The sequence below is a fragment of the Procambarus clarkii genome, chromosome 66, assembly GCF_040958095.1.
Source record: "Procambarus clarkii isolate CNS0578487 chromosome 66, FALCON_Pclarkii_2.0, whole genome shotgun sequence".
Lineage (NCBI taxonomy): Eukaryota > Metazoa > Arthropoda > Malacostraca > Decapoda > Cambaridae > Procambarus > Procambarus clarkii.
The window spans coordinates 21617026-21632215 of NC_091215.1; the positions used below are offsets into that span (position 1 = coordinate 21617026).

General features: G+C 43.0%; 1 protein-coding gene across 4 annotated transcripts in view; it reads left to right on the forward strand.

The window, feature by feature from the left end:
* Positions 1–15190, forward strand: part of LOC123769351 (potassium voltage-gated channel subfamily KQT member 1) — an 874235-nt gene that overhangs the window by 537247 nt on the left and 321798 nt on the right. The window lies entirely within an intron of this gene.

Here is a 15190-nt window from a genome sequence, read left to right on the forward strand (position 1 = left end):
TCTCTCTCTCTCTCTCTCTCTCTCTCTCTCTCTCTCTCTCTCTCTCTCTCTCTCTCTCTCTCTCTCTCTCTCTCTCTCTCTCAAAACCCTCTGTCTCGGATATTCCCAGTCAAACTGAATTTATGCTAACACTCCATGCACGTAAATTAATAAATAAAAATTAAATAAATATATATATATATATATATATATATATATATATATATATATATATATATATATATATATATATATATATATATATATAATGTTGTACCTAGGAGCCAGAACACACTTCTCGGCCTACTATGTAAGGCCCGATTTGCCTAATAGGCCGAGTGATTTTCTTTATTTTCAATAAAATGTTTCCAGTTGGTTTATTTTAAATATTTTTATTATATTATATTAAGAACATAAATTATTGATTTAGTTATGTTAGTTTAGGTTAGGTTAAGATAGGTTAGGTTAGGTTACCGTACCTCCTATAGCTATGTATGGAGGTTAGGTTCGGTCATATATCTCCGTTAGTTGTAACTAGAAATTAAAAAAAATTAAGTCATACATAATGAAATTGATAGTTTTATCATTTCATAAGAAAAATATTAGAAAAATATTGAAATTCAGGAAAACTTGGCATATTAGGCAAATTGGGCCTTGCATAGTAAGCCGAGTACGACGTTCTTGCTACTAGGTACAACATTTTATATATATATATATATATATATATATATATATATATATATATATATATATATATATATAATAACTTTCTGATGAGTTTATACAAGTCACTTCATACAGAGGTAGAACAATGAAGTCTGTAATTTCATCACTATAGTAATCCACTTCATCCTTTACAGTCTACAAATAGAACTACATCAATATAATTTCTAATTATCACCACTTAATATTAATAAATTAGGTGAATACAAATTCTGTCTGTGTATACCCGTCATTTGGTATACACAAGTATACACAAACACGTTTTTGTTTGTATCCAAAGGCGACTGGGTTCACCTGCATGTGTTAAATTAGCTGGAAATTCTGTGCTAATTTAATACTTGCCCGAAATGCTAAAGCTTTAAACCTCATTTTTTTCACGTAATACATCCACCTTCACACCCTGGTAGTGTGTACCTACAGCCACACCCTGGTAGTGTGTACCTACAGCCACACCCTGGTAGTGTGTACCTACAGCCACACCCTGGTAGTGTGTACCTACAGCCACACCCTGGTAGTGTGTACCTACAGCCACACCCTGGTAGTGTGTACCTACAGCCACACCCTGGTAGTGTGTACCTACAGCCACACCCTGGTAGTGTGTACCTACAGCCACACCCTGGTAGTGTGTACCTACAGCCACACCCTGGTAGTGTGTACCTACAGCCACACCCTGGTAGTGTGTACCTACAGCCACACCCTGGTAGTGTGTACCTACAGCCACACCCTGGTAGTGTGTACCTACAGCCACACCCTGGTGTGTGTACCTACAGCCACACCCTGGTAGTGTGTACCTACAGCCACACCCTGGTTGTGTGTACCTACAGCCACACCCTGGTAGGGTGTACCTACAGCCACACCCTGGTAGTGTGTACCTACAGCCACACCCTGGTAGTGTGTACCTACAGCCACACCCTGGTAGTGTGTACCCACAGCCACACCCTGGTAGTGTGTACCCACAGCCACACCCTGGTAGTGTGTACCCACAGCCACACCCTGGTAGTGTGTACCCACAGCCACACCCTGGTAGTGTGTACCCACAGCCACACCCTGGTAGTGTGTACCCTACAGCCACACCCTGGTAGTGTGTACCTACAGCCACACCCTGGTAGTGTGTACCTACAGCCACACCCTGGTAGTGTGTACCTACAGCCACACCCTGGTAGTGTGTACCTACAGCCACACCCTGGTAGTGTGTACCTACAGCCACACCCTGGTAGTGTGTACCTACAGCCACACCCTGGTAGTGTGTACCTACAGCCACACCCTGGTAGTGTGTACCTACAGCCACACCCTGGTAGTGTGTACCTACAGCCACACCCTGGTAGTGTGTACCTACAGCCACACCCTGGTAGTGTGTACCTACAGCCACACCCTGGTAGTGTGTACCCACAGCCACACCCTGGTAGTGTGTACCCACAGCCACACCCTGGTAGTGTGTACCCACAGCCACACCCTGGTAGTGTGTACCCACAGCCACACCCTGGTAGTGTGTACCTACAGCCACACCCTGGTAGTGTGTACCTACAGCCACACCCTGGTAGTGTGTACCTACAGCCACACCCTGGTAGTGTGTACCTACAGCCACACCCTGGTAGTGTGTACCACCACCCTGGTAGTGTGTACCTACAGCCACACCCTGGTACTGTGTACCTACAGCCACACCCTGGTAGTGTGAACCTACAGCCACACCCTGGTAGTGTGTACCTACAGCCACACCCTGGTAGTGTGTACCTACAGCCACACCCTGGTAGTGTGTACCTACAGCCACACCCTGGTAGTGTGTACCCACAGCCACACCCTGGTAGTGTGTACCTACAGCCACACCCTGGTAGTGTGTACCTACAGCCACACCCTGGTAGTGTGTACCTACAGCAATATGTATATGTACCCTGGCAATATGTACCCACATACTCATGTTGATATATAGTTATGTATTAGGTGATTACCGCTGTAGATTACTTCATGTCACTCACCATTTGACGTCTACAATGTTAATATGTGCCGTTATTCAGTTTAGTTTCACCCTCGTCAGACAAAATCCGTCCTCGCAACTATAATAGGTCGCTTTTAGTACGTATAAACAATGCCATACATGCTGCCTACTACGAACAGAAATGTATCTAAAATATCTGGAATATTTCTTTGCCTGGGAGTGATAGGTTAGGTGGGTTGCATGGGTATGTACGTTTCTGGAGGTTTATACGTAATGGCAGATCTCGGTGGACGGGCTCGCCTGTCTGTCAATATTTCTTCACAACCTCACCACTCTCGCCCTGAGCTCCTCCTCACAACCCGGGCTGTGGAGGTATACCTCATAATATCCTCATCAACGTGTGTGTGTGTGTGTATACTTAGTTGTGCTTGCGGGGGTTGAGCTCTGACTCTTTGGTTCGGCCTCTCAACTGTCAATCAACTGATGTACAGATTCCTGAGCCTACTGAGCTCTGTTATATCTACATTTAAAACTATGTATGGAGTCAGCCTCCACCACATCGATGCCTAATGCATTCCACCTGTCAACTACTCTGACACTGAAAAAGTTCTTTCTTACGTCTCTGTGGCTCATTTGGGTAGTCAGTTTCCACCTGTGTCCCCGTGTTCACATACCACCCGTGTTAAACAGTTTATCTTTGTCTACCCTGTCAATTCCTCTGAGAATTTTAAAGGTAGTGATCATGTGTCCCTCACTCTTCTGTCTTCCAGTGTCGTGAGGTGCATCTCACGTAGCCTTTCCTCGTAACTCATGCCTCTTAGTTCTGGAACTAGCCTAGTGGCATACCTTTGAATTTTTTCCAGCTTCGTCGTGTGCTTGACAAGGTACGGGCTCCATGCTGGGGCCGCATACTCCAGGATTGGTCTTACATATTCTGTGTACAAGGTTCTGAATGATTCCTTACACAGGTTCCTGAAGACTGTTCTGATGTTAGACTGCGTCGAATTCTTTTATGTGGGCTTCAGGAGACAGGTTTGGTGTGATATCAACTCCTAGATCTTTCTCTCTGTCCGTTTCATGGAGTACTTCATTTTCCAATCGGTATCCTGTGTCTGGCCTCTTGTTTCTATCGCCTAATTTCATGATCTTGCATTTACTCGGGTTGAACTTTAATACCCATTTGTTGGATCAGTCATTCAGTCTGTCTAGGTCATCTTGTAGCCTCCTACTATCATCCTCTGTTTTAATCCTCCTCATAATTTTTGCATCATCAGCAAACAGTGAGAGGAACGATTCTATACCCTCGGGGAGATCATTTACATATATTAGAAACGGTATAGGTCCAAGGACTGGACCCTGCGGGACTCCACTGGTGACGTCCCGCCAGTCTTAGGCCTCACCCCTCACAGTGACTCGCAGTCTTCTGTTACTTAGGTACTCCCTTATCCAACGGAGTACCTTCCCTTTCACTCCTGCCTGCATCTCTAGCTTTTTCACTAGTCTCTTTTTGGTACTGTATCCAAGGTACTGTATTTGTGTGTGTGTGTGCTCGTGTGCGTGTATGCTCGTGTGCGTGTGTGTGTGGGGGGGTCCTGGCTCCTGTGACGGGGTCCTCCACCCTGTTGAGTGTTAAAGTCGGAGTGTCCTCACTGCTGTCCGCACGCTTCCCGCTCTCCCTTCATTGTTATTGTTTTGATTTGGACTGATTGTGTGCATATATTATCTTGGTCTGAATATGGGAATATATTATGTTCGTCTTAATATATGCATATATTATCTTGATCTTAAGGTATGTATTTATTATATTGCTCTTAATATATGACTATTATGTTGTCTTAATATATGCATATGTAATCTTTATATATATATGCATAATATACATCTCGAAGTCTTAATATGCATAAGTAATCTTGAAGTCCGAATATATATATATATATATATATATATATATATATATATATATATATATATATATATATATATTAGTATATTTTGGTAGCAGTCTTTCCTGTAGACATATATTATTAAATATGACCGAAAAAGTAAGATTAATAATTTTAACACGAATTTTCTCTATCTTTCGTACATTTCTTTTCACTGTTGGAGGTAATTCAAAAATCAATTCTCCAAAATTCATTTTTATTTCTAGCCTGACGCGACACTTGAGCGCGTTTCGTAAAACTTATTACATTTTCAAAGACTTTACACATACACAACAGAATAGAACTTACACATCTCCGATTTGTTTATATCTACATTTGAGTGAGGTGGATGGGGTGAGGTGGTATTTAATAGGGTATTAATTTCATCAACACAAGACAGAACACGCACCATCTGGTCACCACTTGGTCCGGGAGACATCTCCCGTCACGCAGGGTGCAGTCGCGCCTCCACAGATCTCCAGTATCATCTATTGATACTGGTAATGGCTCAAAAGGGCCTCCACTTACGGGCTATTCATGCCCGTGCCACCTTTTGGGTGGCTTAATCCTCATCAATCAATCGTTAGCAGTGTTCACGGGAGACATCTCCCGTCATGCAGGGTGCATTCGCACCTCCACAGATCTCCAGTATCAGCTCTTGATACTGGTAATGGCTCAAAAGGGCCACCACTTACGGGCTATTCATGCCCGTGCCACCTTTTGGGTGGCTTAATCTTCATCAATCATCAATCAATCAATCGACAGAACACGAAACAATGGGTATTGAAATGGAAGTGATTGTAGAAAGCCTATTGGTCCATATTTCTTGATGCTTCTATATTGCAGCGGAGTCTTGAGGTGGGTAGAATATAGTTGTGCATTAATTGGCTGTTGATTGCTGGTGTTGACTTCTTAATGTGTAGTGCCTCGCAAACGTCAAGCCGCCTGCTATCGCTGTATCTATCGATGATTTCTGTGTTGTTTACTAGGATTTCTCTGGCGATGGTTTGGTTGTGGGAAGAGATTATATGTTCCTTAATGGAGCCCTGTTGCTTATGCATCGTTAAACGCCTAGAAAGAGATGTTGTTGTCTTGCCTATATACTGGGTTTTTTGGAGCTTACAGTCCCCAAGTGGGCATTTGAAGGCATAGACGACGTTGGTCTCTTTTAAAGCGTTCTGCTTTGTGTCTGGAGAGTTTCTCATGAGTAGGCTGGCCGTTTTTCTGGTTTTATAGTAAATCGTCAGTTGTATCCTCTGATTTTTGTCTGTAGGGATAACGTTTCTATTAACAATATCTTTCAGGACCCTTTCCTCCGTTTTATGAGCTGTGGAAAAGAAGTTCCTGTAAAATAGTCTAATAGGGGGTATAGGTGTTGTGTTAGTTGTCTCTTCAGAGGTTGCATGGCTTTTCACTTTCCTTCTTATGATGTCTTCGACGAAACCATTGGAGAAGCCGTTGTTGACTAGGACCTAGGCAGGTCCTAGTCAACAACGGCTTCTGGAATGGTTTCGTCGAAGACATCATAAGAAGGAAAGTGAAACGCCATGCAACCTCTGAAGAGACAACTAACACAACACCTATACCCCCTATTAGACTATTTTACAGGAACTTCTTTTCCACAGCTCATAAAACGGAGGAAAGGGTCCTGAAAGATATTGTTAATAGAAACGTTATCCCTACAGACAAAAATCAGAGGATACAACTGACGATTTACTATAAAACCAGAAAAACGGCCAGCCTACTCATGAGAAACTCTCCAGACACAAAGCAGAACGCTTTAAAAGAGACCAACGTCGTCTATGCCTTCAAATGCCCACTTGGGGACTGTAAGCTCCAAAAAACCCAGTATATAGGCAAGACAACAACATCTCTTTCTAGGCGTTTAACGATGCATAAGCAACAGGGCTCCATTAAGGAACATATAATCTCTTCCCACACCCAAACCATCGCCAGAGAAATCCTAGTAAACAACACAGAAATCATCGATAGATACAGCGATAGCAGGCGGCTTGACGTTTGCGAGGCACTACACATTAAGAAGTCAACACCAGCAATCAACAGCCAATTAATGCACAACTATATTCTACCCACCTCAAGACTCCGCTGCAATATAGAAGCATCAAGAAATATGGACCAATAGGCTTTCTACAATCACTTCCATTTCAATACCCATTGTTTCGTGTTCTGTCTTGTGTTGATGAAATTAATACCCTATTAATGCCACCTCTTGTTCTGTCTTGTGTTGATGAAATTAATACCCTATTAATGCCACCTCACCCCATCCACCTCACTCAAATGTAGATATAAACAAAATCGGAGATGTGTAAGTTCTATTCAGTTGTGTATTTGTAAACTAAAGTCTTTGAAAATGTAATAAGTTTTACGAAACGCGCTCGTGTCGCGTCAGACTAGAAATAAAAATGAATTTTGGAGAAATGATTTTTGAATTACCTCCAACAGTGAAAAGAAATGTACGAAAGATTGAGAAAATTCGTGTTAGAATTATTAATCTTACTTTTTCGGTCATATTTAATAATATTAATATATATATATATATATATATATATATATATATATATATATATATATATATATATATATATATATATATATATATATATATATATGTCGTACCTAGTAGCCAGAACTCACTTCTCAGCCTACTATTCAAGGCCCGATTTGCCTAATAAGCCAAGTTTTCCTGAATTAATATATTTACTATAATTTTTTTCTTAGGAAATGATAAAGCAACCCTTTTCTCTATGTATGAGGTCAATTTTTTTTTATTGGAGTTAAAATTAACGGAGATATATGACCGAACCTAACCAACCCTACCTAACCTAACCTAACCTATATTTATAGGTAAGGTTAGGTTAGGTAGCCAAAAAAAGCTAGGTTAGGTTAGGTTAGGTAGGTTAGGTAGACGAAAAAACATTAATTCATGAAAACTTGGCTTATTAGGCAAATCGGGCCTTGAATAGTAGGCTGAGAAGTGCGTTCTGGCTATTAGGTACGACATATATATATATATATATATATATATATATATATATATATATATATATATATATATATATATATATATATAGGCTTCCAAAATAATGAATATATTCATTATTTTGGAAGTCCAAAGTTGCTGTTCACCGAGAATTTAATTTGCCAATTCCATTATTACGAAAAGCATGCTTTGGCGTGATTGATTTACGAACACAATGCTGCTCCACGCGGGATGAAAAGCAAGGCAATGAATGCTGGTTGTGATGAAGCCCCTGGCAACCGTGTAAAGGAAATTCAATGGTTATTCATCGCTGAAGCTGGCAGGCGACTATGTAGAGCTGAGAGGAGGATACATGAGTCGTTTAGGAATATGTATGATATATGCCAGTAAGCTGCTGCTGCCTGCTGATGTGTGTGTGTGTGTGTGTGTGCGTTCATTGATAAGTAAATGTTTATATTCGTATAATTAATTGTAGATTTTTAAATCAAAATTGCGAGAAGATTGTGTGATGATTTATTGTGAATATTATGAGTGAGTTTGAACTCGAATTCTCTCTCTCTCTCTCTCTCTCTCTCTCTCTCTCTCTCTCTCTCTCTCTCTCTCTCTCTCTCTCTCTCTCTCTCTCTCTCTCTCTCTCTCTCTCTCTCTCCCAAACAGTTATAAGACAACCTCAAGCGAGTTTCATGGAGTCAAGTGTGAAATATTTGGTGTGTTTCCCCGTGAATTTTTCAGTGCTTTGTAATAATACATTTTCTGAGAAAAGGAAGAGAGACGGGAAGCGGAGGAGGACGAGGGGATGGGAGTGGGGGAGTGGTAGGGAAAATGGGGGAAGAAGAAGTGGAATAGGGGTGGGGGGGGGAGGATGATTACCCCAGGCACCGCCAGGTACCCCTTCTGGTGTTTATATATATATATATTGTGACGGTAACGCGTTGGTGTTCGGCTGTTTAAGGCTAGGGGTATGGCCTCGTCACATAGTTATAAAAAAAAATAGAAAAAACTGGAACTTCGTCTGTGGTAAGGTAAGGAGAAGACACACAAAACACAAGTAAACTTTAACAATGAAATTTTAATGACGTTAAATAAATCAAAACATGAAAATAATGCACAAACAAATTCTTATAATAAAATCAATGAATCAAAATAATAAGAATACTTAAATGACACAATGAAAAGTTACGTTAAGTCAAAATAACAAGAAGTGCAACACAAAAGGTAAGTGGGAGGTGCTGGAATATTGGCTTAAAGCCACCACCTCTCTCAGTACACGCTAACGTCTAGCTGGGAGGAGTGCTGGCTACGAAAGCACGGAACATTCTGAGGACTGATGTTGGGGTGACCCCAGACATCAGGTAGTATTGGGGGCGAGTGCAGGTGCAGCCAGACCGGCGACCAATCAGCGGAGCCGTAGCGATCAACGGGTAGTTTGGTGGTTGGAGTTCGAACAGGTGGCTGGTTGCATACGTTTCTGCTCACCCTGGCAAGCCTTGCTGGTGTTTGTTGTCGTTGTTGGACATTTCTTCCATAGTCTTTTATATAGTTGTGAAGACGTAATTTTGGAGGGAAGAGCAGGCTCAATCTCTTGAAGGAGATTATCGTCACAACTCTCCCCCGAAGCCTGCGGTTCTGGAAGAAGTACGTCGTTATGTGGTGGAGTAATGGATGGAGTTGCTTCTACTTCATAAACTCTGGAGAGATCATGGGCTAAGATGTTGTCAGACTCTTGGTATAGCGTGTCTCCAGGTTGAATTTCTGCAGGTAGCAAGCCCATAGTAGAAGACGTTGAGATGAGAAGTGGGCGTGCTGCAGGAGGTGTAGGGTGGTGTGGTCCGTATTGATGGTGGACCGAGCACTTTTCAGGTGTGGAGTGAAGTGCTGAAGCTTCAGGATGAGGAAGAGTAGCTCCTTGCCAATTGTTCCGTAGATCCTTGTAGCAGTAGTCGCTGACAGGTGTATTCTTCTCGCCTCGTTGCTGCATCACGACACCACCCACGTCGGTACCATTGGCGTCGACATGGAGGATGAAGGGCTTATCTGACGAGGTGAGAGTGGAATTAGAAGAGGGCATAGGAGCACGATTATTATCCTGAAAGCATTTGGGAAGATCATTAAGGATTTTGGAATTAGAAAGCGCCGACTCCTTGTCAGTGCTTTCGGGAGAAGAAGCCGGGATGGTCTCACTGTGGATGTAGGGTTCTGTGAAGGTAGAACAATTAATCAAGACAGTGGGAGGAGTACCATTATATTGCTTCAGGAGGTTGACGTGGCACAGCTGGGTCTTCCGCCGCCTATCTGGAGTCTCTATCACATAATTATTATTATTCCTGCACTCTTTGACGCAGTAGGGTCCTGAAAATCTGTTTTGTAAAGGTGAACCTGGGATAGGGAAATAAGCAAGGACGAAGTCTCCCGGCTTGAATTTTCTTACTTTGCTGGTCTGGTCGTAATGAGTCTTCATTCTCACCTGGGCTTTCAATAGATTATCATGGGCAAAGCGGTGGACTCTCTCTAGAATGTGCTGAAGGTTTTGAAGAAACTGGGGCACATTCTGATGCTCACTGAAGGTGGCATCTCTGAGAGAGTCTTTGAAAGCCTTAAGGGGAGTACGGCACTTACGGCCGTAGAGCATCTCATAAGGAGATACTCCTAGGGACTCATTGGGGAGACTTCTGAAAATACACATTATTAGGTCAATCTGCTTATCCCAATCCTTTGAGGTTTCACTACAAAACTTTTTCAAGAGTGCTTTGATGGTCTGATGACTACGTTCAAGAGAACCCTGTGAAGCAGGATGATAGGGGCTGGACAATACCTGTTTGATGTTGAACTCCTCCAGTGTCCTTTTGAAGAGATCACTGGTGAAGTTGGTGCCACAGTCACTTTGAATCTCCCTGGGAAATCCGTATTGAGTGAAGATCTTCAATAGATGTTTGATAACCGTAGCAGCCGTGATGTTCTTCACTGGAACTGCTATGGGAAATCTGGTGGTAGGACACAGGATGGTTAGGATGTAGGCGTTACCTGAACTGGTCCGAGGTAAAGGACCAACACAGTCTATTATGAGTCTGTGGAAAGGTTCCGCAGGCACCTGTATGGGAATCAGTGGTGCTCTGGGAATGGAGACGTTCGGTTTGCCTGCCATCTGACATGTATGACACTGTTTTACGTACTGTTTGACGTTGTTTACCATACCTGGCCAGTAGTAGTCTTGACGAATCCCATGGTAAGTCTTGTTGAAGCCGTAGTGGGAGAATGCTCCGTGGGCCAGGTGTAGAATAGTGGGCCGCAGGCTGGTGGGAATCACAAGTTGTTCGATGTTGGCCCAATCGTCGTCCTCCTTCAGTTTACTGGGTCTATATCTGCGGTAGAGCAAGTCGTTCTCTAGGAAGAACCCAGGAATACTGTCGGGTTGAGTCTCAGCCTGGAAAAACAATGGTGTTAAAGTAAGATCTTCCCTCTGCAACTTACGGAACTCCAACTTGGTCAGATGCGGGGGTAGTTTCTGAGGGTCTTGAGGGACAGCGGTGGCAGTAGAGTCAGCTGGCTGTGGACGTGCGGCTTGTGCACGGGTGGTCACGAGAACCGGAGGAGAAACTTCATCACTCTCTTGAACCTCTGCTGGAACATACTCGAGAATAGGATTACTTGGCACAGAGTTACACACCTGGGGTTTGTCCATGACGATCAGGTTGGTCGGTTGCAGGTCTTCTGCCAAGTCGTTGCCTAGGAGAAGTTGCACTCCAGGCATGGGAAAAGGCTTTTCCCTGACGGCGACTTGGACTTCCCCGTTCACGTAGGGACAATCCAGGTGGACTCTGGCGAGAGGGTATGGAGTGGTAGCAGTGAGGTCAGTGATGAAGACTGTTTCCCCGGTGTAGACTATGTTGGGCACAGCCGACTTCAAGATGATCGATTGTAGAGCCGCTGTGTCCCTCAAGATCTTCAATTTGAAACGTCCCTCCGGATTTGAACCGTTGGCAGAGACAGTTCCAGTATACAGGTGGTTACTGAAAAGAGAAAGATCATTAACATCAACACCAACATTCATCACAGGCTTACCGGACTTAGGAGGAGTTGGTTTGGGTCGTTGTTGGTCAGTGGTTCCCTTGTATTGAGACTTACCACACTTGTCTATGGTATGTCCATAGAGTCTACAATACTTGCAGTACAGTTGTGAACCAGCTTGATCGGGGCTCACCTTCTCGTAACTGTACCACGACTTCTTACTGGAGGATGGTTCAGGTGTCAGCCGGTGGACGAGGCTGTAAGTGTCAGCCGACTTAGCACACTTCAGGTAGTCGGTTTCTTCTTTATCTGCTAAGTAGAGGCGGACAGGAGGCGGCACACGTCTCAAGAATTCTTCAACAAGCATCAGGTTGACGAGTTCTGTAAAAGTAGAGACATGTGCTGCTTCCAGCCATTTCATGAAATACCTCCGTTTCGTGTTAGCAAACTCGAGGAAGGTAGTGGTACTTGCCTTCAGGTGGTCACGGAATTTCCTTCTATAACTTTCAGTAGAGAGGAGGTAGGCGTCCAACACTGCTTGTTTCAGAGTGTAGTAGTCATTCTCAGACGCCAAAGTACTGAGTGTGACTGCAGCTCTACCTGTAAGATGGACTCTGAGAAGTGTGGCCCATTGGTCGACAGGCCAACTGAGTTGATTAGCAAGGGTTTCAAAGGTGGTGAAAAAAACATCAACTTCTGCTTCTACAAAGGATGGCATTAACTTACTTGCATGTGATATATTAAAACTGACGGGAAGATTGGCAGTAGCTTGTTGGCGTTGAGTGAAGTGGGAAGTTTCCAAGGCGATTTCACGTTGACGACACTCTAGAGCCAGAGTCGCTTGTTGCTTGTCATGTTCGCGTTGCATCTCCAACTCGCGTCGTTTGGTTTCAAGCTGTACTCGTTCCCGCTCCTGGAGTAGTGCAACCTCACGTTCTTGGAGGGCGAGTCCTCGTTCGTGTTCTTCTCTCCTCAAAGCAGCTTCACGTTCTCGTTCTTCTCTTCGTATGGCAGCAGCTCGTTCTTGTTGTTCGAGGGCTTCCCTTTGCTGTTCGCGGGCTTCCTTTTGCTGCTCACGTTCAATCTTAGCCAGCTCTAGTTTAAGTTTCATCGTTGCCAAGTCAGTTTTATCTGCAATATAGTAAGTTTCATGAGTTTCAGAGTCTATCTTACCTTGCTCTAAATAGTAATCCAGCAACAGGTTGTGTAGGTCATTTTTGTTGGCTTGATAGGGAACTTCTAGTTGATACTCATGTGCAAGAGTTTGTAGTTCAGTCCTCTTGGCACGACTTAAAGTTCCTATTTCACCTGCTGGATTTGCACGGAAAGTTTGGAGACGAAACATGGTGAAATTAGCAAATAAAGGTACACGAATGTTCAATAATGAAATGTCAGAAACAGGACAACGTGGCAACTGGTACCTATCCTGTGTGATCTTTAACAATTAACGTTAAGTGAAAGATATTAAATGATTAAATTAAATCAAGGGCGCAGGAAATCTTGTACCCGGTACTCATGTAAGAGAATAAGGGCAAGAAAATCCTACTAACAAATGAAACAAAGTTTCGAAAACAAATGAAACAGTTAAATGCTTCAAAAGTAAAATTGGTAGTCCAAGGATGTAGGCATACCTTGCCAAGTCTCTATAGGACATAAAGCAAGTTTTTCCTACTTAATTTAATATGATACTTACAGAATTAGCGAACTTTTGTGCTCTGAAAAAATAAGCTAATTCCCTACCGTTGTATGTATCATCATCTCTGACTGACGTGTAGGGGTGCGAGGTGTCAACTGGTGACGAGAACTGCTGCTGAGGTCCCAATTCAGCAACTAAAGTTCGAGCTAGAGGAACTATGGCCCTCTTTGTCCTCCTACAGTCAGATTGCAGAAGATTGGGTACTCTTGACCCGGGGCAGACCACAGTACCAGGGTACCAATATGATGATCTGTCAGAATGAGAAATATTCAAGGGACATAGATGGTAAATACGAGTAATAACATGGAGGGAGAGATGACCAATTAAGAGTATGACTGAGGCCTACAGTCACCACGTAATCCAAAGTTGTCTCACCTTCACTATATGTTACTCTCGTAATGCACAATACACCGCACCTTATAAAAAATGAAATTGAATGAAAAATAGTAAAGCTACGTTAACAAAGTTAAATACGCTTACCATAAATTACCACTTATCACCAGTACCTGAGTGAAGCTCCTAGGACAGGGCCCCCATATAACTTGTGACGGTAACGCGTTGGTGTTCGGCTGTTTAAGGCTAGGGGTATGGCCTCGTCACATAGTTATAAAAAAAAATAGAAAAAACTGGAACTTCGTCTGTGGTAAGGTAAGGAGAAGACACACAAAACACAAGTAAACTTTAACAATGAAATTTTAATTACGTTAAATAAATCAAAACATGAAAATAATGCACAAACAAATTCTTATAATAAAATCAATGAATCAAAATAATAAGAATACTTAAATGACACAATGAAAAGTTACGTTAAGTCAAAATAACAAGAAGTGCAACACAAAAGGTAAGTGGGAGGTGCTGGAATATTGGCTTAAAGCCACCACCTCTCTCAGTACACGCTAACGTCTAGCTGGGAGGAGTGCTGGCTACGAAAGCACGGAACATTCTGAGGACTGATGTTGGGGTGACCCCAGACATCAGGTAGTATTGGGGGCGAGTGCAGGTGCAGCCAGACCGGCGACCAATCAGCGGAGCCGTAGCGATCAACGGGTAGTTTGGTGGTTGGAGTTCGAACAGGTGGCTGGTTGCATACGTTTCTGCTCACCCTGGCAAGCCTTGCTGGTGTTTGTTGTCGTTGTTGGACATTTCTTCCATAGTCTTTTATATAGTTGTGAAGACGTAATTTTGGAGGGAAGAGCAGGCTCAATCTCTTGAAGGAGATTATCGTCACAATATATATATATATATATATATATATATATATATATATATATATATGAGAGAGAGAGAGAGAGGCTGCAGGAACATGCAAGACATAAATCACTAAGAATTCTAAATGACCTGACCAGGATTCGAACCCATGACGTTCAGGATCACCCCCTTATAGGCAGTCAATGGTGCGGTGGTCACGGTACTGTGTACGTTTGGGGGTGATCCTGAACGTCATAGGTTCGAATCCTGGTCGGGTCGTTTAGAGTTCTTAGTGATCTGTGGCTTGCGTGTTTCTGCAGCCGTTCTCACATGTGCAGACTCAGCGCGGCCCGCGCTTGTGCCAGAATGTGATGGAAAACTGTACCCAAATGGATCCACGAGTGTTGTCGGGGATTGGTCAGTCGTGGAGCTTACTTAATAAGCACCGAGACTGACCATTCTCTATAGACGATCAGTGGTGCTGCTCTAAAATTGAATCCTGGCGGGCTACTCATGCCCATGCCACCTCTTCTGTGGCTTAATCTTCATCAATCAATCAATTGTATTGACTAGTACTATGCCTTTAATAATGTTGCCAAGGGTCGACGAAATGCACCTTTGATCGCCAAGCCACATAATACATAATTTTATCACATAATACAATTGTGAAATGAACTTTGTAGAGTTAATTTATCAACTTCCCAAGTGAAGAACAACATCTGGACTGAACAGAAAATGCTTGT